This window comes from Chroicocephalus ridibundus, chromosome 9 (genome assembly GCF_963924245.1).
Source record: "Chroicocephalus ridibundus chromosome 9, bChrRid1.1, whole genome shotgun sequence".
NCBI lineage: Eukaryota > Metazoa > Chordata > Aves > Charadriiformes > Laridae > Chroicocephalus > Chroicocephalus ridibundus.
The window spans coordinates 37,529,120-37,556,583 of NC_086292.1; the positions used below are offsets into that span (position 1 = coordinate 37,529,120).

The 27,464-nt window shown below is 37.8% G+C and overlaps 1 protein-coding gene across 11 annotated transcripts in view; it reads left to right on the plus strand.

Moving 5' to 3' along the window:
• Window positions 1-27,464, plus strand: part of SEMA6D (semaphorin 6D) — a 433,560-nt gene that overhangs the window by 154,175 nt on the left and 251,921 nt on the right. For all 11 annotated transcript variants that reach the window (XM_063345953.1, XM_063345940.1, XM_063345941.1 and 8 more), the window contains one exon: window positions 7,565-7,676. The gene's annotated coding sequence lies outside the window, so the exon portion shown is untranslated. The remainder of the gene's footprint in view (window positions 1-7,564; window positions 7,677-27,464) is intronic.

Sequence of the window (27,464 nt, forward strand, 5' to 3'; positions counted from 1 at the left end):
TCCATAATGGTGTATTTTATTTTTTATTACATATTTATATTGTCATAGTTACAAGTTTAAATAGGATAAAAACAGAACTGATGGAAGAATCAAATATCAAAGCAAATATTTCGGTTTTGTATCATTTCCAGAAAGCAAAATTTATCCCTAGTGTGAGCAGACACAATTATTTTGACTTAATGGGGATATGCGGAATTACCATGAGTCTGAACTGGCTTTTCACTGCAATATTGGTTATTGTGTATGTGCAGTAGTCACAAATCTCCTGCCAGTAATATTCAATGAAAATATAAAGCATATAAGGACACATATATTGGTTCCATGTTAATATTGTTATAATACTAATTAAACCGAGGCTGTTAAGAGTAATAATAGGTACCAGACTTCTGTTTGCATGATTAATGAAACAAACTATATTTGTAAACCAATTTGTAGGGCATTGGCATTGCAGGATTTTCCAGACTGTGGGCTAGATAAACTGTTTCATGTTTAACAAGACACATGTGAAGACTTCAAGCTGTGACTGCAAGACACAAGGTCAACCCCTTGTAGAACCAAACAGAAGCAATATTAGGATAAACAGAGTTATATCTTGAAATATATAAATTGATGGAGTGACAAGTGGGGAGGAAGAGGGGAAGAATAGTACAAACAACAAGAATATTATTTAGCAGAAGCAGAAAAAAACAATGATAATGGGAAGCCAGGATTAACACCTTCTTATTAAAGATCAGATATTGATCCTTCACTCCAGGAAGGGTGAAACTTGAGTCCGGAGTGCTCAGCCAGAGGAGCTGAGGGCATGCAGAGTGATATTTGCATATGGTTTCATCATCCCACAGTTATAAAACTGAGCACTCTCAGTGGTATCAATGCCTTGCAGAAAACAGTATGCCCCTGAGAAAGAAAGAGGAGGAGCAGATAACAAAGGCTACATCAGCGTCAAATTTGCTAAGGTGTTGCATTTCATTTGACATGAATTCTATATTTGAGGCCAAATTCACTTTGAGAGCAAGTTCCTTCTCTGATGCAAAAGGCAGTGTGGAGCATACAGAGATATTATTTGTGTTTGCATAATGTCTGTGCAAGTATAGTTTGTATTATATTTGACTTTCCATAACAGCATGACAGCCTGGATATACCAGTGCACACACGTGCCGAGTGCCTTGCCAGTTACTGCCTGGGCACAGCATCTGAGTTCTAATAAAAATCCGTAACTCTCAGCATCATGTGCTGCATGAAATCACATGCATTCCAAGGTGTTAAGGCTCAGCAGTAGCATTAGAATTAAAAATAAAAGGTATAATAAAATGTAGTTCTCGTGTATAATTAAAGTGAAACTGGAGCTCATTTAAATACTTTTGTCAAGAGTCAGCATTTGACTTTTTAGAAGATATATGTCTTCATGGAGTGATTAAAATATCTATACCTTCTTGTTCTTCTCAGTTCTGAGTTTTCTTTCCCATGTTTTCTCTCTGAATAATATCAATCAGACTACATGATGTGAATTGGATGTTGCTCTTAAAATGCAGCATCTCAGGCAGATGCAAAAGATGGCACAAAAGATCTTAGCAATAACTAGCATATGTAAACTCTGCTGGGCCTGAATAACAGGAGAAACATCAGATCCTTTTTGTGATACTATGCATATAAGAGCATTCCCAAAAACTTGCACATGGGAGAAGATCTTTGTGGCGAAAAGGACATAGCCATTGGCGTATTTGAGATGATTGAAACCAATGACCAAATGCTTGTTAAAAGTTAGTTATTAATATTTATGCTGAGATTTTCAAAGGAGCCTAAGGGAAATGTTATGCTCCTGACTCATTGAAATTCACAAGGAGCTGAGTGCCTAACTCCCTTAGCTTCTGCTGAAAATCCCAGCCTTAATCTCTGTGTGGCAATCTGATTTTGATGTTTTACAAACCATACTCCTAATAATAGGGATATGCTCAGGAAGCTGGGAGAATGCTGCGAGTGCTTATATTTAGTGCCTTTATTTTGACATAATTGTTTAAAGGGCTTTAGATGAAAATTTGTAAAGTGAACCAATTTCCAGCTGAAAGCCTCATAACACAGGCTTCAGTCTGTATTAGTGATGTAAACATATGCATTAAACTTTGTAATGGAATTTATGAAACTTAATGAGCAAATTTTTATTGTGCTGTAATACTATGTTGAAGCTGTTCTTCCTTCTTCGTTTTTCTTTGCCTACAGCTACAAATAAATTTGACGTGCCATATTATTATGTTGTCCTAGTTCACTGTAAGTTTATAATGTTACCTAAAACCAGAGCCTTTATTTGAAATTGCTGGCAAAAGTGATTTTGCATCATGCCCTTCACTCAGAATGATATACAAAATGCACCTAATCATTTGAAAAATAAGTTGATAGCATATTTTTTTTTATCATATTTATTTCCAATGTTATTGCAACTGTGAATCTTCAACTAACCAAGACAGTCCAGTCAGCTTATTTCCTCAAAGACTCGCTGTAGCACTGTGAACAAATGCAAACAGGTAATGGTAATTTAAACTATCAAACGGCTGCTTTTGTTCAAAGACACTAAGATGTATGTGACTATGCAAATTCAGTCCTTGGTTATACTCCTGCAATCCTACTATCATCAAGCTGATTGCAGAAATGTAACCAAAGGAAAAAGTCTTACTCCTGCTGATATATCTGCGAGCCTGATTCCGTAATCCCAAGCTATTTTGTTTATAAGGTACCCAAGGGTGGAAATAATTTAATATTTCAGCATGTGTTTCAGCTAATTGCCTTCCCAAAAATGAAGTAGCCCACAAAGTCCAATTCTTTCTGCAGAACTGGAAATTTTGGTGAAGTCTTTACTGTTGGAACAGGTAGAGGATTCCTAGCTGCACCAGCAACCTCCACCTTTAGTAACTCGTCTCCTTCCACTTTATTGTTAGTGTAAGCTATCAGTTTAAACCACAGGTCAAGTGTGCTTATAGGCTCATAGAAATATACCATAAAAACTAGACCGATTGCTAATCACCGAACTATTGTAGTTAAGCTACACTGTGTTATAATACTGGAATAGGATCATTTCAGTCTTTCAAATGACAGGCAGCATTTTCACAATGATGTTTCTTTTAGCTGAAAGCCGTATTTTGAACCCCAAGAGCTGTAGCAAAGCAGAAACAAAATATGTACAATTCACATTAACATTCTGTTAATGTTTAGAGGTATAAATGGTAAGGTAACTACATTGATATAAATACTACACCCAGTGAGAGATGAACCACTTTATCACTCTTCTTTTATGTGCTGCACTAGAACAACGGGTCCTAACTCAGGCCCACTGACTCATGGACTTGTTGGCTCTAGTGCCACGTATACGATAAATAATGTTGGTAATACTCAGCAATATCACGCTTCACTGGCCAGCAGAAAGTGGAGGATTCCTTACTTTCTTAAAGAAATATTTATTGAAATAGACCTTAAAGTTAATCTCACTGCGTGGTTGAAGGGTTCAATAGCTCTCCCCTGGTATTCTTCTGGAGTATGTTCGCTGAAGGCAGTATGTTACTAGCATACCTAAGGGTCCACTTGGCTCCGACTTTCCAGGCATCCCAACTAAGGCTTTGTTTTAATGAGAAAGAATGCTGTGTTCTGGGGCTCAGAGTTCAATTAGCTGTGGGATTTTAATATTCTTACGCCTGATTAGGAGCCCAGGTAACAAGCAGAGCTGGTTGAACTTCTTTCCATATGAAGTTGAAGAAAAAATAATTAAACTTGAAGAAAAAGCTTTTTTTTTTTTTTTTAATACTTCTCCCCCACCCTCTTTGGTTAATTACAAAGTTCTTTTTCAAATTTGAAAGATTAAAAAAAAAGAACAAATTATTCCACCATTTCATAATTCTTCCATTTTTCTTTAAAACAACTCTAGAAATGAACCTTTTTCTTCCTACTGTGATTTAAGTTTCTCTGCCCAAGGCATGAGAACACAAGATTTAATAGCGACCACAAAAGATAACATTGGTTAATTCGGCTTCAGAAGCTTCTTTCAGCTCCTCCTGTTAAGAGAAAATCTTTGGTACTCAAAGATCACATAGTGGTCACTGAAGGCTCCAGGAAACTCAATTGCACTTCCTGGTAACAGAGTTTAGCATCTATTTTTATGACAAATGTGTCCCAAAACTGTATCTGTGCAGGTTTTCTTTATGAACTTCTTAAACTCTAACTATTCAACAAGATATTATCCAAGTTGTAAAGAATCTGTTAAGCATTGCCAATCCTGTTAATATCGTTGTGACCCACACAAGTGCAGTAGGAGTCGTCTGACAACAGGCAACAGGGCAAAGCCTCGTTTTTCTAATCAATTCACAGAAGTGTAAAACAATCTTTTCATCTTTGTTTTGCAAGTGGAATGGCACCTTTGTCTACAGAAACGTGTAAACTGTCACTGCCTGAAACATCAAGCTGAGCCTTGTCATGCCCGTTTATATGAGACTGATTGTGTAGTACTAATCTACCAGCTTTGAAACTGCTTCACTTGCTAAATCCAGTTGAAGACTGAAAAGTGCTTGATAAATCCTTAGAGTGCTTTAACTTTGAAGAATTCTTTTGCAACCGCGACAAACAGGATTAGTACGTGTGGCCTCCCATAAGGGAGCTCCGGATCTCCCTTTCACTGACAGAGCACCCTTGCCATTTTTCCTCCCGTTGGCACCTCTTGATCAGAAAGGTAAAAAGATCAATAGGTTTATAACAGCATCTTTTTAGCCTGGCCCTAATATCTGTTGAACTCTCTGCATTATAAAACTGTGGTTCAGAGCTTTCTAACTTAGCTATAAAGCATGTTCTGGGCAACGTTTTCTGATAGGAAAGTGTGCTGAAGTCAGTGGAATGCTTTCTAATCAATTCCAGTGGCTCTGGATCAGGACATAAAATTTTATCCTGTTGTGGGGTTTTTTTTGCTTTTGGGTTGGTTTTGTTTGCTATTGAGTTTCCAGCTCCATCACTAAATATGTTCTACTATTTTTGAAAAAATATGGATAAACCAAAGCTTACATGATCACTGTAATTAAGGGCTTAGAGGTTGTTTGGCTCTTAGAAGTACTTTAAATGACTGTTTTTAAAGTGAAACCTTACAAGCTGCTAAAGGCTAAGCAATCTGCGGTCCCTTTGCAGGTACTTTCACCTATGTGCACAAATGGCTTTTACTCTCCTCTCCCTTTACTGAGGGTACTGGCAACCACCTCTGTATTCAGAGGAGCAGCAGACTCTCCTCTGGCAGCTGGGAGGTGTGAGCGGGATGGAAAAGCAAAGCCTTTTACCCACCACCCCTTCCAAACGTACATGTCATTGTGACCCAGTTTGTAAAAGCAATGGAGAACCATCCTGTATGCTGAACATTGTCTGCAGAGCTGAGAAGGATTTTGCTGCCAGGGAAAACGCCTGGCAGGTTACAGTGCCTGGAAATTTACCTCATTCATTTTGGAAGTGGTTTAAGTCCATCAAAAAGAATTCTGCACTAGGACATGAAAACACAAGTGACTGAATAGCACAAAGGCCCTGCTCTGCCTCTTCAATGCCTAGGGAGCTTTGGCGCCTTTTGAAAGGCAGTTTGCCCATTTTGATTGAGCTGAGTGCATACTTTCCCCTGCAGCCATTCTGGAAAGACAGGCAAGGTGCTGTTGCACTTGGCTGTCCAAAATGAAGACCTGTACAGAACACAGGAGCACACGCTCCCAGTACTGAGTGCAGCTAGTGATAGCCACTGGTGTGCAAGCATTGCTCTGGTATCAGCATGGCTGCTCCCAGTCTTTATACAACATTTGAGCAGCTAAAAGCATTGCTTTAGGAAGTGTGAGATTAACCTCTATGCCCTCTTCAGGCACATGGTCAAAGGAAATGCTACCAGCATCCACACTGCAGGCTACGTCCAAAGTTGAGGTGCCCTTTACCCCTCAGATGGGATCTGGGCCAGTGTATAGAAAGGTTTCATAGGATTGAGCGCAGAAAGACCAGGGGTAAATGAAGTGGGTTTGTTTGGGCAGAACACTAACCATGCTGAGAATAGCTCAAGTACCAAAAGTCGCATAGCAATGATGCTTCTCAGCAGAGCGGTTTAACGCATGTGAAGCGATGCACCGAAGACCCCCAAGGAGTAAGCTCGGGTAGCCCTTTCTGGTACCATGCTTTATGGAATAGATATTCGTGGAGAACGGCAAGACTTCAGAAACAATTCTCTATTTAGCATTCTCTATTCCTTCACTTAGGTGTCTTGCACCTCACTTAGCCTTCTGTCTCCAGGGAGTTCCCTTCGTAACCACGATTAGTGAATTCTGCTACCAGGGCTAAGTGCATTTGTATCTGGGCCTTAGTCTTCTGCTTGTCTGTGTAGTCTCTAGCACACAGTGCTTTGTAAATAACAGCAAATGCTTTAGCTTGCAACGTTTTTCAAATCATGTTTAGCACAGAGGAAAAGCATCTTTGACAGCTCTGCAAACTCAGTCTTGAGATACAATAGACTTTTACATTGCTGTAGTTTCAGAAGTTAATAGTATACAGTTTAAAAACTGCCTACCGAGATAGAAACATGACAGATTTTAAGCAACGTTAAGCCTCTCTAAAGTAAACAGTACTAATACTAAAAAATGTTATTTCAAGCTCTTTCCTTTTTTTTTTTTTTTTTGTAAGGGGAAACCCTGCAAAGATGGCAAATGTGTATCTTTTCCGTCACTTCATAGAAAAGCAGCAAAACATACAGAAGAAAAGCCTTTCTCTCTGGCTGATTTCCCAAATGTACTTTGAGTTACCAACCACATTTAAGAGGCTGCTGGAGCTTCTTTGTACGGTGAGAAAGTGCTGAAACAGAAAAAGCATTGAGCAGAATATGCAATGACTTTGTCACAATTATGGGCATCAAACACAGGGTTTTCAGACACAATCCTTTATCCTGCAGATGTTTCAGCTCAGTGTGTTGATCAGCACATTGCCCCAGGAAATTGCCTCGCTGATCAAAAAGTGTCTGTGTGTGCTCTCCTTCCACATCTCCAGCACAGTCTTTTCAGGACAACTACTAGTTTGAATATACAGGAGCTAGAAAAATTGTGGACAAAAGTTGAAACATTCCATTGGTGCACCTTGACTCATTAGAAATGCTGCACCTATCGTAAGCAAAAATATTCTCCATCACAAGTAATATTCAGCACTTACGACGTGTGTAGGAACATAACGTTTGTCTCATTGTTTAGTGCTCTCCTTTGGGAAATAAATGCCTTTTGAGATACCAGGAAATGCAAGCTCAGCCACGGTAACATTTAGTTTTCCTTTCAACTTGCTGTATATAAAATCTGTCAGTGAGTGAGAATTCTCTCGGTACTGTAGACATGAGGCCAAATCCTTTTCTGGTATTATCTCTTTCACTTAGTTGAACTCATGTCAGAAGATAATTTAGTTTTATCTCTGTGTTGTCTTTCTTGCTAGCATGGTGGCCATTATATAAAGTTGGCTAAGTAGTATTTCTTTCTGTGACAGGAAATATCTCTTGTTCTTCACCAAGGTGATCAATTAATTTGTGCCTTTTCTTTGTCAGATGTGCACCCTGTGCCATTTTGCATCTGAGTTTTGAAGATACCAAGGACCAGCTGCTGCTGTGAACTTCACCGACAGCTGGAAGGACTCAACAGTGAGAATCCATCTTATGGGTAAGCACTCAAAAATGGAGTTTCCATTATGTGCTTATAGTGATAAGACTTCAAACCCCAGTCTCCTCCCCCATCAGTCTAATGCTCAAGGGCTGAACATTTGGACCTGAGTTCACCCACTTAGCTCTCTGGGTATTTATCCGAGGCATCAGGTTGATTGTTCAATGCCCAGAAAGTCACTGCTATAGGGAAGGTTAGTTAGTGGCAGGCAGAATTGTCTATCAGAAGTACACCTCTCCCCCATTCCCTACCCTCCTCCATGTTGGCATCGCAGACTAGGGCATAACAGTGGTGAGAAGACTCTACTTCTATAAGCGTGTCAGGGAAAACACATTTGTGGCAAGGGAACACAAGGAGCTACACAGGTTAGACCACCACTTGTGGACAGGGGAGCAGTGGGTCTGTACTTCCCTCTTGAGAGGCAAAGGAGAACAAAGAAGGATTGGATCCTTCTTCTCAGTGTCCTCATCTAATGTTCTTCCAACCTAGCTAAGCCAAACCAGAGGGAAAAATAAGGAAGCAAAATATTCTGTGCCTTGCAAAAGGGAAGAAAAGAACAAAGTGTGATTCATCAACCTGCTGTTTCATAGAAAAGCAACATGTGGCCATAATTTGATCTAGTGCTCACTCATTAGGTCTACAAAGCATTTGCACTTTTATTCAGAAATTGGATTTGGTAAATCTGACGTGTTCTACTGTGGACCAGAAGGGAAGTTCATTAGAGAAATTGCAAGGCTAAGGCCTTTGTACCTCAGAACAAGCCTTTGGATTTTGTTAATCAGGTACATTTGTCATTTACACTGATGATAAACATTTGACAAGTAATCAGCTCTGGGAGGAATATGATTTACTGCTTCAATCGGGATTTGTGCTATTAATAACAATAATAATGTTTGGCACCAGTATAGCCAGTGTAAGCAAAGGATAGAACAGATTTCCCAAGCTCTAGCTGGCTGAATGTGGTTTTCCATGTCCTAGTGAGAAGGGTTTGCCAGGGACAGGCCTGTTGGGATCAAAACGACATGGAAAAATAAGAGCAGAGGCTTGGTGCAAGCTTGTCATTGTGTTTAAGGATGGATTACTGGGTTTGATAGGATTTCTCCCATTTTATTTCTCTCAGATGGATTTAATTTAAGACTGAGCTTTTCAATGTAGCACTGTGAAAGGATGTAATTTTTGAAAAGAAGTTTGAGTAGGATTCTGAATGAATTGTGTTGAAAATTTTGTCTTCAGCTGTTTCTTGCAGAAAATTAAGCATGTGTTGAAGTGATGGTTGTTGTTTCAGGGGTGTTTTTTTCCTTTCATAGCAGTGTTTGTTTTCCTTCAAAAGCAAAGGAGATCTGTTTTCATTAAAAGAATGAAAACCTGCAAACATAAAACATTTGTTTTGTTGTAAAATCCCATCTCCTCCCCAAATAATCCAAGTTTAGTTGTTCAAACTTCCAGTATTTTCAGAGAGGTAGGAAGGAAGATCCAAGAAAGGAATTTCCAGAAACATCTGATATCTGTGCACCTTTCAAGAATGTCACGCTGTCTTGGATCTGTATGTGTTTTCCACTATTGCAAAACTGTCCTTGGTCCAGATATATAACTATTTGCAGTGAAACTCATTCCTAGGAGCCAGGTCCACTTCTGCACTTCTGGGTAGCTGTTAACTTTTTCTGCAGTTCGTACACACTGAATCAAAGCAGTTCCCTTTCTAATTCAGTTATTTTGCAAAGGGTCGGGACAAGATTCAGAGCTGTTTGACTGACAGCAGAGCGACTTTGCCATTAAACAAATGTGAATTACTCGCACTCATGAGAGCCCTTATCCTACTGAAGAGGAGCAGGCATTCACTAACTTGTGTGTTGGTGCAGTGTTTCTTTTTTATGGCTGATTGCTTAAATAGTGCAGCTGAGACCTGCGTGGCCCTGCTGGTGGAACGTGATAGGTCTCAGAGGGCAGCAAAGGTTACATGCCATTTTGATGATTTTATTCAGTTTGATTCCTAGCTTTTCAAAGCTGCAGCCTAGCCCTTTTCTGAAATCTTTCTGATAGCTGCGTCATCTCAAAGAACTGTCACCAACATTTATTCATATATTTACTTCTTTATTGAGGAACTGTTTTTCTTTCCGGTGTACCTGTTCAGAATGAAAATAGTATTTGTTTAATGCACTTGAGTGTTTTTCATTTTGTGCAAATACAAAGTTTGAACTCTCTTTTCATCCCTTCTATTGCAACCTTTCTAATATATTTGATAGATTTTATTACTATGGTTACTCCAATTTTATACAGCAGATTTTATTTGTGAGAGTAGTCTCATACTCTGCCCTCATTCAGCCTACTTTGTTTATTATTGTTTCTTGTGGCGTTTTTTCCACTGCTTTCCTTGAAAACAAGCTTGACGCAAAATAAGGAGCTTCTCATGTCTTTAAATCCACTATGTTCTGCACTGCTGCCTTAACAGAGAGAAGAATCTTACGTACTAAAGAACCAAGAAATTTTGCTGGCCGCAAGAGTTCAAAAATCAAAACCATACGGAGAGCTTCCATCTTATTAAATGGCTTTTTTTTTTCCTTTTTTACTTTTCCCCTAATTTTTATCTGGAAAAAAAAAAAGATTTTGAAGGGCAAGTCACAGTGATTTACTTGCATGCTGCAGGCTGATTTAGGATGCTTATTCGATCAGTCTGCTTCTAATGACACCAGAAATACCGTAATGGATGGAACATTCCCGGCCTGTTCTAAATTGGATTAGATGGTTTACTAATGTAATACCAGCAAGTCAAATCAGACTGTGATGCCATGGGGATTGATCTATAGGGAATATTTGATCTCTAATGCCCATGTACTAGTTGAAGTGCAGTCATATCTTTTGATTTAATAAACCATTTTTATATTTCCCAATGGTATGTGTGTGTTTGAGCAGGATGAGCTAATTGGTAGAATTACCCTTTTTAAATGAAACTTCATAACTTGCTGCTAAATGGAAGAATACTAAGTACTTCAGTCTTAAAAGATTTGGCAGTTGTTTATGCAATTTCTTCTTGATAGCTTAAATGCTAAGGACCACACAAGGATTTAGTGTTCTCTGTTAAGAGACGAAACTAATGATGCTGATATATCTTGTAAAATACTCATTTGTTACTGAACTGAGGAGTCACAAAAGATACGTATCCCTGTAAGTCCAACATGTTAGATCTGCTTTTATTCTGGTCATCACATGATTTCCTTAAACATATTAACCCTTGATATACAGACATTTACAGATTTATGATCAATTAAACTATTAGGAAATCGGTTGCAAAACAAGGAAGAATTTCACGGTGCCACATTCTTGGGTGCTGAGGCGTTCCCTGCAGGTGTGTCTAACCTTTGCTGGCAGGTGGCTTGTGCAGGTAGCAAACAGAGAGGCACAGGGGAAAGCACAAGAGAACTACAGAATTACAAAGCTGAAACGTCCTCTCTGTTTAGGTGTGTGCATCTTAGTGTACTTGTACTAATTGATAACTTTTACTAAAGTGCATGTAAAATGTCTGAGTTATGCCCAAGTAACTTTGCTGTTAAATAAGTTATCCTATACCAACTGAAACCTGCTGTAACTTTGTGATTGATTTTGATATCAGCAGAGGAAGTATTTTGGTGAAATTAATAAATTAATGCACATATATATATATATATATGTATATATATCTGTTTCCCAGGTATAATTGCCTTAATTTGAATAACCATGACATAATGTTCAGACACCTGAAATAAAAATCTTTCCACTTCACTTTGCCCTCTGACTTAGATGCTTCTAGGGCTAATATTTCAGAGTTCCATACAGATGATATAAACATGAAACAGTATGTACCACAATAGGAAAATACATAATTTTCCACGCCAGATTTATGCATGGCACACATCTAAGACAGACACATCTTACCCCTTCCCAGAACTGACAGATCCTAAACTGAATATCCCGACTAACACCTGGGTTTGACACCCTTAGTATATTCCGTAACACAACTGGAATTACAGGATTTCCACTTGGATGTTTTGAAGTATGTACCACATGGAAGCATGTGTTTCTAACCTTGTCCATTCACAAAATATCAGACTATAAAATAACTGCATGCTAGTATATAGGAACAAGATTTTGGATCTTTTTAATGGTTTAAAGAATTTATTATTACTAGTATTTCTGTCATTACAAGTCTTTTCACAGTAATGAGTAAATCTATTTGAAAAGTGCTTTGAGAAACAGTACCATAAAAACAATAAGGTTCCTAAATTTTGTCTGAAACCTTTTTCCACAGCATAAGCCGATATCGTGAGAATATTTGCTAGTCTGTATCAGATGTTTTGGATGATTTATGCAACCTCTGCATAGTTAGATATCAAAACGCCTGTCAGTACAACCACTAGTACATCATTCTGCATTAGAGGTTGTCTGTTCACCCACTGGTTTACTAGGTAGAGTAGGCTTTCAGGTATTTTGCTTCAAATTATAATCTGTCAAATATATCAAAGCAAATCAGACCATAGGTTTAGCTTCCCAGCTGTTTTAGGTGGCAAGAGATGTTTAATTTTTTGACTGCCGCTGAAACTTTTCCTTCTAAAGAAATCTCAAACATTAGTATATCAGCTGAAGTATTCTTGCTTGCTGGAGTTGTCTTATCCTTCATTAGACCGCTTGTCTTCAGCTGACATCTTTAAAATAGAATGTTTTTCACTGGTACTGGGTCATCATGAGTTGTATACCTCATTCCTTTATGTTTCTGTGAAAGTCTTGTCTCACTATAACGTTCTGTATCTCTCTGTTTCACTTTGTCTTTGTATGTAGGTCAGAGTCTCTCAATATGATAATCTTGGTGTGTGAGGAGACAATGTTAAGGAAACAATTGTAGAGGTTATTTCCTGTGGCTAGGTTGGTCAATCATGACTTTTTTCCAGCAGGGAGCTTTCTGATAGACGTGGACAGCTGTTCTTTGACTTATGCTACCGGCTATAAAACTTTTCCAGCCATGGTAAGGCACTTGTGGTAATAAATCAAATCTGGGAGAACCAGCATGCGTTATTTGTTGAGTTTGTATACTACTGACACGAGTGGACACCTTTTCAAATGCAGTCGCTTGAATTGTGCACAAGTATTTCCATGCACGAACAGAGACTGAGTTTTGCATTTCACTAGAGCTTTGCATTTGTTTGTGCATGAACACATGCTGACTGTTCTGTCTTGAGGAAGTACATCCAAGATGTTGATATACTGGAAATTTGACACTGAAGCATATATATATCATATGTGACATGTGAGTGTTGCTGTTATGCTGTAAATTTTAGTAGAGTTAGTCAATTTAGAAAAAACACTGGATGCAGTCATGAAATAAATATGTTTGACTTAACTTTCAAATAATGAAGAATAGCCTACGTAATAGAAATGGAGTGATGTTACACATTGGAGTATCTAAATGCCTGTTGTATCTAATCTATGCCTATTGACATACCTCTGTGTAGTGCAGTATTCCTGACACCGTGACCTTGTGCATTCAGTGACTGGGACACTTTGGTCTGTATCTAATAGCTCCAAAAAGCTGTTATTTTGAGGGCTTGCTTTACAACAACTTTAACTTCTGATCATCTGAGTTATGTCAAGCTCAAAATGAAAGATCACAATGTTTTGGACAGTGATAGAGACTTCTTACATTTCTGGTTTGAAACAATAATAATAGCAGTAGAAGTAAAGATGTAGCCATTACACATCTATATGTATACTGAAGATATTTACTTTTAATTTGGAATTCATTTCCCTGCATACTCTCCGAGACACTTTAAACACTTTAAAGACTCCACAGTAAATCCATCACTGCTATTTTCCACAACTGTGGAAAGTCATGAGAAAACAGGCTTTGAAACCCTTGCTCACCAGTGTATGTATGTAAGCTGTCTGAAATCTCTTCTAACTTTTCTCACTGTCAAGCCGTATAACTGCTTCCAAAGACACCTGCCTTTACTGATTAAAAGCTATCATAAATTGTTCCAGTAACATTTCCAGAAATGTTCTGATGACACTCAGAGCCACATAAAGGTAGAGTCAGTAAAGAGCAACAAACAAGTGGCACTTCACTGTCGCTGTAATGCCAGCAAGATAAGCACACTGCTCCCGAGAACTTCACAGTATACGTTACCATGCACACCCTGCCTTGTGCAAGAGAAGAAGAACTGTAGGATGATGATGTCGACTTAGAACAGCACCAGAAAAATGTTCTGGTTTTGTATTCCACCACTTTGTACTCCTTGACTTTCAGAAGCAACCATTTCATAAAAGTCGTATTTGCTTTCCTTTGATTTACAATTATTGAAATTTTAATAAGGATTGTGCAGTGACTCCAGACATCGCATATTGTCAGTGAGAAATTATAACTTTATTGCAGCACACACTGACAGCCAACTCATAAAAATGAATGACATTCTATATCATAACATCTCGTAGGCTGTTCAGCATGTTAATAGCTCACTTCATCTTTCTTTAGCATAATGAGGCAGACAGTGTACCAATATTCAACGTGAAAATGAAGATTAAGAAAATTTGAATTGAAGCAAGAAAGTAGCATTTAGCAGAGGTTCAGGCAGCATTCAGATAAAAAGTTTCAATTAAAGTACTGTTAGGGAGCCTTTTATCACTGGAGCAAGGCTTTGTTACCAAAGACCAACACTTACTACAAAAAAATGTCTGTTTCCAGCTGTACTTGGCTGTTGAAATGCTACTTCTGAAAGGATCTCTAGTCTCGCCCTTATCCCATATAGTACTTTTTTTTTTGTAGACCCTTTTATATAAGGTTAGATTGATTTAATAAGCTGTTCTTTCCTAGTAGATCAAAGTGAAAAATAGAAGCAATATTTAGGAAAGGGAGTAGACGTTTATAGGGCTAACTTAGACGATACTTTTCTTCATGCCATTCTACAAACAAATAAAATATTTAGTAGCCAACCTACAAACTGTTGCCTGATTACAACATATGAGTGTCTCTGAAAAGGATAGTCATAGATCTAATTCATCTCCAAGAGATGCAGTTACAACAGCAGTATTTATGATACAGAAGTACTACTTAAAAATATACTTAAAGAAACGTGAAACAAAACATCATGGTGGATAATCTGTCAGGTTGCATTACAGATTGATTTTTACTACTTTTATTAGCAATTCTCAATGTACCTACCTAAGCACGGACAAAACTGTCCATTTACTGTCCCAAATCTGGGAGTATTATTTAACAAAAACACCGTAGTCACTGCAAGCCCTGGTTAAGACACCACTGCAGACTCACGATAGTCAACTGTGAATGCATTTCTCCATAGTATGACCCTGAATCAATCAACTGTAACTACTTACATGAGTAAAATTATCCAGTAAAATTATACAGCTGAATTTGCTCCTGCTGGTTTTAATTTTGTTGATGATCAATGACAAACTCTCACTTTAGCTTTGTAAGGACTCCTTCTTCATCTCTAAACATATCAAAATTAAAGAAATATAAAGTTTTGGAAAATTCCTAAACCAAAATATTGACTGTTTCTTTTTCAAAATACATGCACTTTTGAAACAGTTTTATGGATCTGCATTATCTAGTGCAGCACATGATCCAAATCCCGATCCTCCCTTGATGTGGAAAACATGTCTTGTATGTGTTGGAAGGGAATGCATGCCATTATTTGGATAGACAACAGTAGATGGCTATTCCTTCTTGCAACAGGATGGCAGGTTTGATCCTTTTTCTCTCTGGAGGGGTCTTTCAGTGGAGTCTGTGTGAAAAATGTTACATCAGTACAACGTTTCATCCATCTCAGAAATATTTGTGATTAACCAACTTACTTTGGGGTCTACAGTCATCAGTGGTGAAGGTTGTTGGTGCTCCAGGGCACCAGTCCCAGCCCCACTGTCTGCCACAGAGAGCCCTCTGCTGTTTGAAGTGGCCACAGGTCCTGGACAGAGTGATTCATTTTTTTTCAAATCCAAATGATAAAGTGGATACTTAATCTTGAGGCTTGTTTTTTACCATTATTCAAACAAAAAAGTGATTTCTTCTGAGCAGTCCCATAACATCTGACACCTGCAATGTTGTCAGCTGAGGAACATGAAATAATGATAACATCCTGGAAGCACTACTAATAAAGACACATCCAATTTTCAGGCAATTTAATTGAATTCTCTATCCTTGTTCCAAGTGTAAAGAAATTAGCACTGTATGTTCCAGCTAAAAAAGACACTCCTAGTGATGTATGCTCTCTGTGGAGATCTGTCTACCCAAATTTAATGGTCCTCCTCTGTTTTTCTGAACTGCTTTGGCTACTGCTTTTTTCACCCTTTTGATTTTAAACTGTTATTCCTTCAGCATGCTTTTCAGTTCATGCCATTTGGGTTTTCTATCACCAACCAACTATTCATTCTGATTTGTTACCTAATGGCCTAAGCTGACTCCTGATTTGATTCTGCACTCATTAAGACTTTTCATTATGGGTGATTTTGAAATTTATGCTGATGCTTTGGAACATCCACTCTTACAAAGGTTTAATGATTTGTTGAATCTCCACAGTTTATCACATTATGTTAATTTTCCTTCTTGCAAAATGGGCCATACATTAGAATTGGGTTTGTTACTTAATCTTCATCACAGTAATATACTACTTTTTTTCCTTCGTATTTGTTCCCTGAAGTTTTTTCTCCCTTTCCTTGCTTTTACTGTGGCGTTTACCAGCTGCCCAAGACTCAGTGGTGCTTTTAAATCAATGACCCTGCATGAAGACAGTTCTCAGAGCCAGCCAACCCCCCCCCCAGGTCCTTGTCTGTCCCTTCTGTTTGTCTCCATTATGTCTCCTCCTTCGGTCAGCTGTATGGGATTCCTGCTTGCCGTGCCTTTCCCTTCATTCCTTTGGTTCAATGTACTGTCAAGCACACAGTGGCCATATTGATATGGACTGCTTTTTTTTCCATGAAATTAAGATTCACGTCTCTGCATTTCTGCAAACAAGAAGACTGGACTACTTCACTCTCTTTTGGTGGTTTGCCTTAAGTACTCTGCGGCCCTTCCTAAGGCTTATCAACCTTCCGCTGAATATTTCTTTTCACTCAAGGTCAGCTCCTAGCTTGCTAGAATATACCTGCAATTACTTTTAGAATTAAGAAAGCTTGGCTAGTCTGACTAAATGTAGTGAGTTTTAATCCAATCTATACCATTCCTTTTATTTTACTGGCAGTTGAGAAGGTGGTAGTGAAATAGCTTTTGCAGCAGCTTTATATATTTGATTTTATCGGTAAGTCTTAGTTCCCAGATCTGATTGCTCATTGGAAAAACTCAGAAGTAATTCTCTGAAGCTAGTGAGTTTAATTTATCCCCATGTCATAAGTGAGTTCAGCTTAGGTCTGATGCAGATAACTACTACTTTAAAGGTTATCAGGCTTTCTCCAGGGTTTCGGAAGGTATAGCTGCAGTGAGGAGTAACCAGAATGCAACCACTGTCTGGCAATGTCATGGGCACCAGCAAATTTATTGCAGCAAGTACAGAGCTAGCCATATACATCAGCTGATGACAGGTAAGGATTGTCTCCCAGGTTGATGGAATCACTTCTCACACCTGCAATATGAATGTACCATATACTTCAGCCAGTGACAGGCAGACACTGACTCCTTGGTTGATGAAATCAACTCTCACTCTTGCAATACAAATATACCATAAAGCAGAAAATATTTGGGCAAAACTAATACACATGAGAGGGCTTCATGCGCCATGTTACTTTATTTGAGGATGATTGCCTTGAATTGATGAGAGTTCAGTGATGTAAATCTGGTGCAATATGGGTAAAATTACACAGATTGTCTCATTTTGCATCAATTCATAGAGTTCAAACTTCTTATCTGGTAGTGTGCAGCCAATCAATTGCTCAATCTGATGTCTCTGTTTTCCCATTTACCAAAATTCTTTTTCATGATTCAGGTATCTGTGATTTTTCCCTCTTCACTTGGGATTTGGACTGGTTTATCAATTATTTTTTTTTGTTTCTGTATTTTGTATTCTGTTATTATTTAGCCAATGCCATTTGTCTGAGGAATTGTTATTCAAACTGCTGGATGCCTTTTGTGGTCAAAACACAAAGGTAACATTATTCATATACATCGTTTGTGGTATCACTGGCATGCAGAAAATACCAGTCTTCAGTTCCAGTCTTCACAGATCTTGAAAAGCAGTTCAGGTTTTGCATAATTATCCTAGGGATACTTACATATACATGGCTTCCTATTCCTTTAAACCTAGTGGGTAAAGTACAGTCAAGAATTTCTGGTTGCCAAAGAGCTTTCAGGGCGAACACTTTCTGCACTTCATTTTCTTTTTCCCTATTAAATATGTACTAAACTTATTACTGAAAGTCTTTGCAGGTAATATGGGCGTTTTAGTTTGGTCTTCCATTTCAGTCTTTCAGTGTGCAAATACCTTATTTATAGTTTTTATGTCATCTTTTCCAGAAGAAAATCCTCCCACTTTTATATATATTTATTTATATATATATATATGATTTCCCAAAGAAATGCCTGAGTTCTTGTACAGTTTGTTTACTCTGTTCATGATTACTTTGGCTTAGCACTATACTGTTTCCAGGTTGTTTTCTTCTTTGATTCAACTTCTCAGAGGAATGGAGATTGACAAAGAATAGGAGAAATTAAACAGGCTTTTTATTAACAAAGCTTTTCAAGCACAGAGCCTGCTCTCAGCAGTTCAGCTCAGCACACAAGAGGCAGAGAGTAAGAACCAATATCTTACAGAAGCTTCTTGTGCTTCTTTTAAAGAACCAGTGCTCTCAACAAAGTTTTGAAAAATCATCTGCAAAACAGTGGAAATTCAGACACATCATTAGTAGCATTCTTCTGTGATATCAGCTTTGAGAATGTACATCACATGATGGGGAGGAAGCACTTGAGCCATCTGGGATCAGGTCTGCTACTGGTAGCTGGGTAGAGAAGAGCTGCAGTATTTAGGTAAAAATTAATAGTCATATAGATGGGATATAGTGGTGCACCAGACACCCCTATTAATTTGTGGAGAAGAAAGAAGATAATGACTGTACAGAAATTCAAAATGTCCATGACAATGTCTGGCATAATTGCTAGTGATGCATGTATGAAATACATTCCGCGCTAGAGTAGATGGTCCTAGGAGTGACATCTCCAGCACTGGAGCTTCCAAGAAACGGCTAGGCAAGAATTTGTCAGCAGTACTTAAGGTCTAAGTCATCTTGCCTTCCAGAAGCAGTTGGCTTAGCTGACCTCAAAAGGTAATTTCTAGCACCATTTTATGTATTTTCAAGGTTGCGTTCATTGAAGTGTGTAACTGACTTTCAGGATCAGTAAGGATTGTCATTACCTTTCCTATCAGTTAGTGATACTGTAGTTATAGGTTAGGGGAGCACTTCTTCATCCAAAACTTAATGAAATCTTTTCCTACATAGCTTATACAATCTGATATTCCATTTCTGTCTTTGAGCACAGTGAAAGATTTTTCAGGCTATCCAGGATAGCATACAGGGATATCTCAAATTAGCTAGCCCCTTACATTTTAATTATTTTTAGTGATCCACCAGGTTATTGCGTTCATGATTGAAGTGTGTATAAGGACAGTGAATGATTTATACCAGTTGGAGTAATAGCACTGAAACATTAGCAAGGATAATGTATGATGCTATACGTCACTTACTTATTTTAACTCTCTTATTAACAAAAAGGAAAGAAAGCATCTAATACAGACATTTTACAAACGCTCCTTCACTGTGTCTGTAGGCCTCCTTCCATCCATTCAAAGATATATTTCTAACTCTTATTTTTGACACTTAATTTAATATTGTGCTGTTATTCTCAAAAGCATTGGATAAAACTTCAACTGTATAGCTTACCATTGCCTTCTCTCTTTCCTGCTCTGTTCTGTGAGGTCAAAGCTCTTCATGTTTCCATTAAAAAGAACATTCAAATACAGAGGAAAGAGGATCTCCTATTTATTTTTAAGGCACAATTTTACTTATTAAAAAAAATCACAAAAACATTTGACATGAGTACATGCTGATCAAATATATCTGTGCTTTAACATGAGATATCCAACAAAAAAAGCGAGGTGAAGGATAGTTCATAAAATCAATAATAGATATCCAAACTGCATGTATTGCCTGAAAGAACTTCAGGCTAATTTTCCTGATTTTAAAACAGCTGGAATGGAACTGAGACCAACTCAATGAATGTCCTTGTCTGTCCATGTCTGTTTCCTCATGCATAAAACAGAAATAATATTTTCCTGCCCAATATGGTGTTACCAATCTCAATTAACATGCTTTCATTGCCTCAGCAATAAAACGTTTTGTTCTGTTGGTCTTAATCCAATGTAAAAGCTACACGTGGGCAACAGCAGAATTGGACTCTATGGTATTATAGAGTCCTAATAATCATAACTCCAATCATAGTTAATTTCACTTAGGGATTTAAATTTACAAAATAAAAATGTGAAGCCACTCTTGTCCATGGTCTGAGAAGGGACGATGGGAGAAATGTGAGATTAAACATTTGCTAAATTATTATCAATTAACAAATGCAAACTCCATCATGTTGACAAAGCATTAAAGTAGCCTGGAACTACTAAATTATAGTCTTCAAAATGTTTGCTAGGTAGACCAAAAAAAAGACCTTTGTGGGTTACTGCAAAGGAATCTTCTGCTGCCTTTTTTAAGATAGACACAGTGAGTACAGGGAAACAATATACTGATCTTAAGTCTGCAGATAGGAGTGTTGTTATAAGTCTAGTGTTGTAAAATATGTGCTTTTGATTCATGGCACATATTCAATGTTTCTTCCATACATTTCTGGAGCTAATTTGATTTAAATCACTGTTATCTGAATGGAACATGTCCTACAAACCAGAACACAATGGATGTTAAATATTGACTTTTCAATTGGAAGGACAGATTCATTATCCAACTGGAATTATCCTATCTTAAATGTATATAAGAAACCAGAATCTAAATCCTATAGAATTCCTCTTAAACAGTAATGTTTATTGTATCAGTAATACGCTTTTGACTCTGCCTTTTGTTATTTCTGCTGCCGTCAACTATCTGATGTTAGGTGCTGTCTTCCGATTATGGCTTGAATAATGTTATAGTCTCATTTAAAATTGTTGTGCACAATAAACTGTCCTGACAATTGCTGTCACAGGTTTTCTACAGGTGGTATCACATTTTCTAATTTTCTGATACCAAAAAATGGCCTTGAATATTTTTTTTCTCTGTTGGTTTAAAACTTTATAGATTATATGGAACTTGCCTCAGTAATGAAAGTGATAATCTTTTTTCTTTCTTCTTTTTTAAAGCAAGTTTTCACATGGGACACTTTCAAAACTTGTTAGGCTAGTTCTTTACTTCTATTAAATTCCTACTTGGCATAGCAGACAGAATAGCAAAGGAGAGTGTAAGCCAGCGTTATGACTCTTTACATCCCAAATTGTCTGTGACCCAAAGCAGGACAAATCACTCAGACCTAGTAACAGAAATAGACTGCTAGCCTGTACTGAGGCCTATTGGGCCCTACATCTGCTGGCTTCTGTCATTCCCAGTGTATGTCCATTTGCAGATGGTGAATTCAACTATCCTGGCTTTGTCCCTACCTGATTTTCTGGCTGTCTCTGTGTTGCAAAGCATAGGGGACTCAAGTGTCATGCCCACTCCTGGCACAGTCAAACATGTACATGTTTTAGTTTCGCTCTAGTTCTGATTAATCTTTAGCTGAAGCAGTTCTATCTCACATCACAGTTTGCATTTAGATCTGACTGGAGAAAAAAAAGTCTGAGATCAGGTTTTGGCTGGAGTTTGATTTCATTCCCCTGCTCTAATCACCAAGCTATTGTGTCCATCCTTCTTTCTCTGAACTAATAAATATTTATAGAGTAAAAGATTGGCAGCTGTCCCATGTGGCTGATTAAGGTACTTACCTGGAATATTATCCCTGTTCTACATAATCCAAAGCAGAGTCTGGGTCTCATCTGAGTGTCTCAGCCACTCAGCTATTTACTATTTGGGTCTTTCCCGCTATTTTTTCCAGGCCACACATTTCATACCCAACTTTGGAAATCGTTCTAGTGCAAATATAACCTAGCAAATATCCTTGACCAGGTTTGACCTTCAGCCACAACAGTGACCGGATATTCAGAAACCCCTCTACCATTGCAAACTGCTGAGGACAGGCATGCCTCACATCACGAGAAAATTGCTACCCTTGATAAATCCCTCCAGAAGTGCTTTCCTTAAAATCATTATTTCTGTCCTGCCTTGAGTGGGCCTAAGGCTGTGACCTTCTGTTCAGAATCTTTTCTGGAAGAAATTAGAGACCGAAAAATCTAGGTTTGATTAAAAGATGTAGAGCTGAGTCACTTCAGCGAACTGATAACCCTCATGTCTAACAGTCATCTCCCTTGGAATCATATCAGCTTTAGTCAAGTTGGTGTGGGGAGGGGGAAGAACCCTTTGGGAGGATGAGTTTTTTAGTTATGTGAACCAGCAGCTATATTTCTGATATCTTAGATATCAGTTTTCAGCTTAGTGGAGCTGAAAGTTTTTATTTTTACAGCTTTCCACTCTACTTAGCTTCTTGCCAAGTCATAAAATCTAAGGTACTGCAATATTTAGTCTATTCATGTCTGTATAGAGGGCTTATATCTGCAATATCCAATATAAAGGTGGCTTTGCATGACTCCTATTTAAGCAGACACTTGAGGATCCCCACAATAAGGGAGTATGAGAAGAATCATCCATCCTGAAAGTGCTTGAGAAGGTGTAATGGATTTCTTTCCTACATCCAGGCATGTTTAAATGCTGATTATTCCTGACTGTCGGTATGGCCTGTTGTAGCCACAGGTATTGGATATAATTGAGAACATCCATCAGGTATCTCAGAATTCTGGCACAGTGCTAAGCCTGATCAAAATTAAAATTGGTGAAAAAAGAAAAATGTGATGGAGCAGATTCTGACTGGAAAACGCAGATTTAATTTTACTGGAGCATTTCAGAGTAATCTATTTGCTTTATCAGTATTTTTAATGGTAATAGCAGAATTTAGCTTTTAAAACAATGCAAGCCATTTCATTTTTACTTTGTTTAATAAAATATAATCAATTAAAAGTAAGATCAAAACATAATGAAATGAAAGCATTATTAAGATGAACTGTTTCTATAAAATTATTTGACATTTCTCTAAAACATCCTTCTAGAATTTTTAATTCATGGGAAGATCGACATTTTTGACTTTTTTCATATTCAGCAAGAAAGGAAATTTCATAATAGTGGTAGATATTTTGCAGAAATCGTGCAGTTAAAATTCTATGGTAAAGAGCTTTGTTAATATATTTTAAATGACAGTGAAAATTGTGATGGAAATATCACAAAAAGAGTGAAACTTTTCAGCACAGTTTGTGATTTTTATGAAAGTGCCTGCTTTGGGACCAGCTCACTTTCTGTAGAGATTTAGCAACTCTAAGGATGGATATAAGGTTAGACACAGGAATCACAGGACTAAGCCAGAGGCAGAGGCAGCAACCAGGAGTCAGGGGCTGAACAGGCAGGAGTGGGAATGCAAGATGGATGCAAGAGCTAATGCACAGCTGAGTTACAGCTTGAGCAAAAGGTGAAAACAGCGGTGGATTCGAGTAAGGTTCGTTCCTGTGTGGTGTCAAGAGGTGGGTGCTGTGGGAGTTTCCATGGCAAAAGCCATTATTCTGGCTCCTGCAATCGCAACATCCAGCAACAGCATGAGACAGTCTCTGGGTGTTGATTTGTTGCCTGTCACCTGCGGCTGACTCCCAGTATGTTATCATAGGGGAGTGTCCCTTTTTAGCAAATGCCCTTGCATTAAAAGCTACTATGATATACATGAAATAAATGAAAGGAATTAAGGGGCAGAGTTCCTAGATTGCGCTACTTTTTCAAAAGTAGGAAAGGGACAAGTTCCTATTCCAATAATAGCAGAATACACTGGAAATTAATATTAAATAATCGTACAGCAAACAAAAGCTGGGGGGGGGGGGAAGTAAAAAAAAATTCCTATAAGGTCACCTGCACCAAAACACGCTATCATTAAAAAAAACATGTACGTCAATAGAAACTCTGCTAAAAGTTTTGCTTTCAGAAAAAAGCAAGCAGCAAGGAAAAGAATGGTTAAAAATAACTGATAACTGCTTCTTTACAATTACTTGCAAAATGGTAAAGGATAATCTCAAGACTACTCATTTTGATGATTTTGCCTCTTTGCTAGATTCGTCTGGTTTAAGCAAGCTAAGGCAAATATAAAATCCTTTTTGTTTTTTAATGGTATTTTTCCTGAAGTGCTTGGATACTATTGCTGTAATAAACTGTGCTTTAAGAAGGTGTCTGATCTCTTCTTCACTGGTCACAGAGCTCCAGAGGGAATAATGTTGGTACATTTTACTTAAAATCCAATATTATAGGTAGGTAACATCTGCATTATCTGTAATATCCCAGGTTATATCTGCATTACCTGGGATACTCATACTGTTCTTTATTGAACTATTTTTACTAGTAATGTAGCGAGGAGACCATGGGATTAACATAATTTGTAAAAAAAAAAAAAACTGAACAGCTGTAAAGGGGAGACAGAACCCCACCCCAGGAGAGACTGTGGGACGAGAGTTCATTCTTCAGGGACAGTGAAGAGAGGAAGAGAGTTACGCATTGGCTGTGGCAATTGTCTTTTTTTTAAAATAAAATGCTGTATTTCAGTCTCTGTAAAGCAGAAGACTTTTTTTCAAAGTAGTTGCTGAAACTTTAATCTTGATTTGATTGTGTCTAGGTTTCTTTTATTTGTGAATATTCTGACATCCAGCCTTTGATGTTACCTTTGAGCATAGCCTTATCAGGTCCTGAAAATAGCTTCACAGATGAAATGTTTTTTCTATTGTATTAGCCTGGTTTGAAAAGAACCTAATTGACCTGCTGCAATAATAGGTTTGACTTTAAAGTTTGATCCCAGCTTACAAGGGTTTGCATCTCTTGGTTCTGTCTTTTGAACGCTTAATCAAGAGACGTTTTGCAGCTTCTAAAAGGCTTTTAGCTCGTCCACATGTATGGACAGTACCTAATGGACCCTACCCATTTATTCACTGGTCTCCACAACCATGAAATGTGATTCTTTTATGTTTTACAACTTCAAAATGCTTCCTATTTTTAGGTCAAAATGAAAAACCCATTTGTCTTATTTAGCTTTTTAAATATTTATTTTACAGTATTTTACATTCTTTGTGCTTTTGCCCTGGGGCATTTGTACAAAACATGCTTTAAAATGTGCACGTGATTGATTTGATTTGTAAGGCTGGCAACGGGAGTCAGGTTTCACTCCCTCTGAAACTGCAGGAAAGTGATGGGGCTTTATTAGAGAAAGGGACTATTGCATTTGCCTTACAAGGAAGAAGAAAAATGATATTGAAAAGAATGACCATGACTTTAAAAAGAATGGGCTGGATTCTTTTCTGGATCTGTGCTGGCTCTGCCAGGTGAGACTCTGTCCCATTGTTTTTTCTGTAGTCTGTAACTTGAGTGAGCCATGAAAAGTCAAGCCAACAGCATTTTATTGTCCGTACATCTTACTGCCTCAACGGAGAAATATGATGATTTATTACTGAGAGGCAGAAATAGATTCTGTATTTGCAATGTCTCTCCCATTTCCAATCCATGGGCCGGCATAATCGAACATATCAGGTCAAAGGATGGAAAATTTTCTTTCCGGAGGAAGGCACTGACTGAACTGTTGAAGCCTGATTCTGCAGGTTGCATTCAGGTGCAGTGGTTCCTGCTCACTTATACAGGCCTATTGAAGAGAACTGGAGCTTTACAGACACTGGGCTGGATCTGAACAACCTGACTCCATGTTTATGCAGTCAAAATTCTCACATCAGTTAATGGGAATTGTGTGAGAACAAGAATTTAGTAAAAAGTGAGGGTGGCAGGATTTGGACCTGTCCCAAATGCCTAGGAGAAGGCTGTGCTTCCTGCCCTCTCAGTTAGAAGTTGGCTGTTGTGAAACAGCCGGTAATGCCAAGACAGTTGGCAAGTCAGCAAGACAGAAATAATAGAATTAAAGGGGAGAAGGACTTTTTGCAATTAAAATTGCATGTACTGGCATTTCTAGTATGGCAGAGTTCCTGCACGTTTTACTCCTGAGTAACAAAGAACAGAGCTGTGTATGTCACCATGGAAATGTAAATGGAGCTCCTTTGACAAACAGAGAAATGTACGCCATTCCTTTATGCTCACACCAACTGCTAGTAGTGGGATGCAAGAGAAGAATGGGATGTCTGTTACAGAATAGACATGAAAATGCAATTGTAGTACCTTGTTCTCTGTTCTGTTATATTTTTATTAGGAGTTTAAAAAATACAGGGGGGAAAAAAGGTGGGGTTTTTTCTAACTAATTAATTAATACAGTATTTATAGCAGGCAGTATAAAATAGCATTGATCAAACATGTGGCAAAGAGCACAGAGGAGAAAATGTAGATTTGTATGCTATGCTGCTTCTACCTGCTTATTTAAAAAAAAAAAAGATGGATATTTATGAATGAAAAGAAATTTAAAAAGGAGTGGGCAGCTGTGTTCCAACATTATGAAGTTAATTGGAGAGATGTTTTTGTTTAGTTTTTATGATCAACAGATGTTTGATAATTGATGTTCTAATTTTGACTGCATCATTCTTTTCTTTCTTGGGGCATGGGTATGTGTAGAGTACAAGGGAAAAATGATGAACAACAACCTATATTGGGATCTCAAGAACTCATAACTTTTCTAATATTCTGAAGATATCTGCTTAGATTTTTGCTGTGTGCCATTTGGAGCAGAGCTAGGTAAATAAAATCAAATATTTTCGGTTTTCTATGTTGCTGCTTTAATATATGCTTGTGCTTGATTCCACCAAATACTTCTGAGTTCAACTCCCACAATGACTGTGAGAAGTGAATGTCTAGCTCATATGTTTGGATATTTGAACTAGAAATGTTTTAGGAGATAAGCAAGGGAGATGGAATTGCCAAGCCAGTTGCTCTACAGTCAAAGCATAAAGGCAAAGAAAACAGTGAAGGATTTAAATCCAAACTCTTTATTTACCTTTTTACTCCCTCTGGAGTTATGTTTTACAACTGTCATAAGATAAAATAACTTTAAACTCTACAGCAAGCCAATAAACTTTACAGTATCCTGTTTTCCTCTTAGGAATAAGGCTTTGGACAAGGTTTCTGCAGCTCATAAAGGAAAAATTTTAATGGTGTCTATTGTTCACTTAATTTTGCTTATTTTAATTTCTTTCTAACAGAAACCACCAGGTAGCCTCTTTAGCTCATCTTCCTGATTTAAATTAATTCATTCAGAGTAGCAATGATGCTCCACCCAACTCATGTTTTGAATATGGAATCTTAAGTATTCTCTGGGAAGTTTGTCAACAAGATAAAAGGCGCTTTTCATAAGTTACAGAGGAGAGTTTTGAGTAAAGTTAATTGACAAATTAATAGAAATCACGAGCAACCTGAAGACTTTCTAGTAACCGAAAAGGTCAATAAATTAGTAATCGCCTCGGAAATACAGCCATAAAGACTGCACAGTGACTTAATTGGCTTATTAAAATACAGTCAGGGGTGACCATTACCATATTCTTTACACATTAGGAATTAAATCTCAATTACATTTTGGGGGGAGGAGGGGCAGAGGGGGAGAAGAAATTTATGTTTAGGAAAATTAGGGAA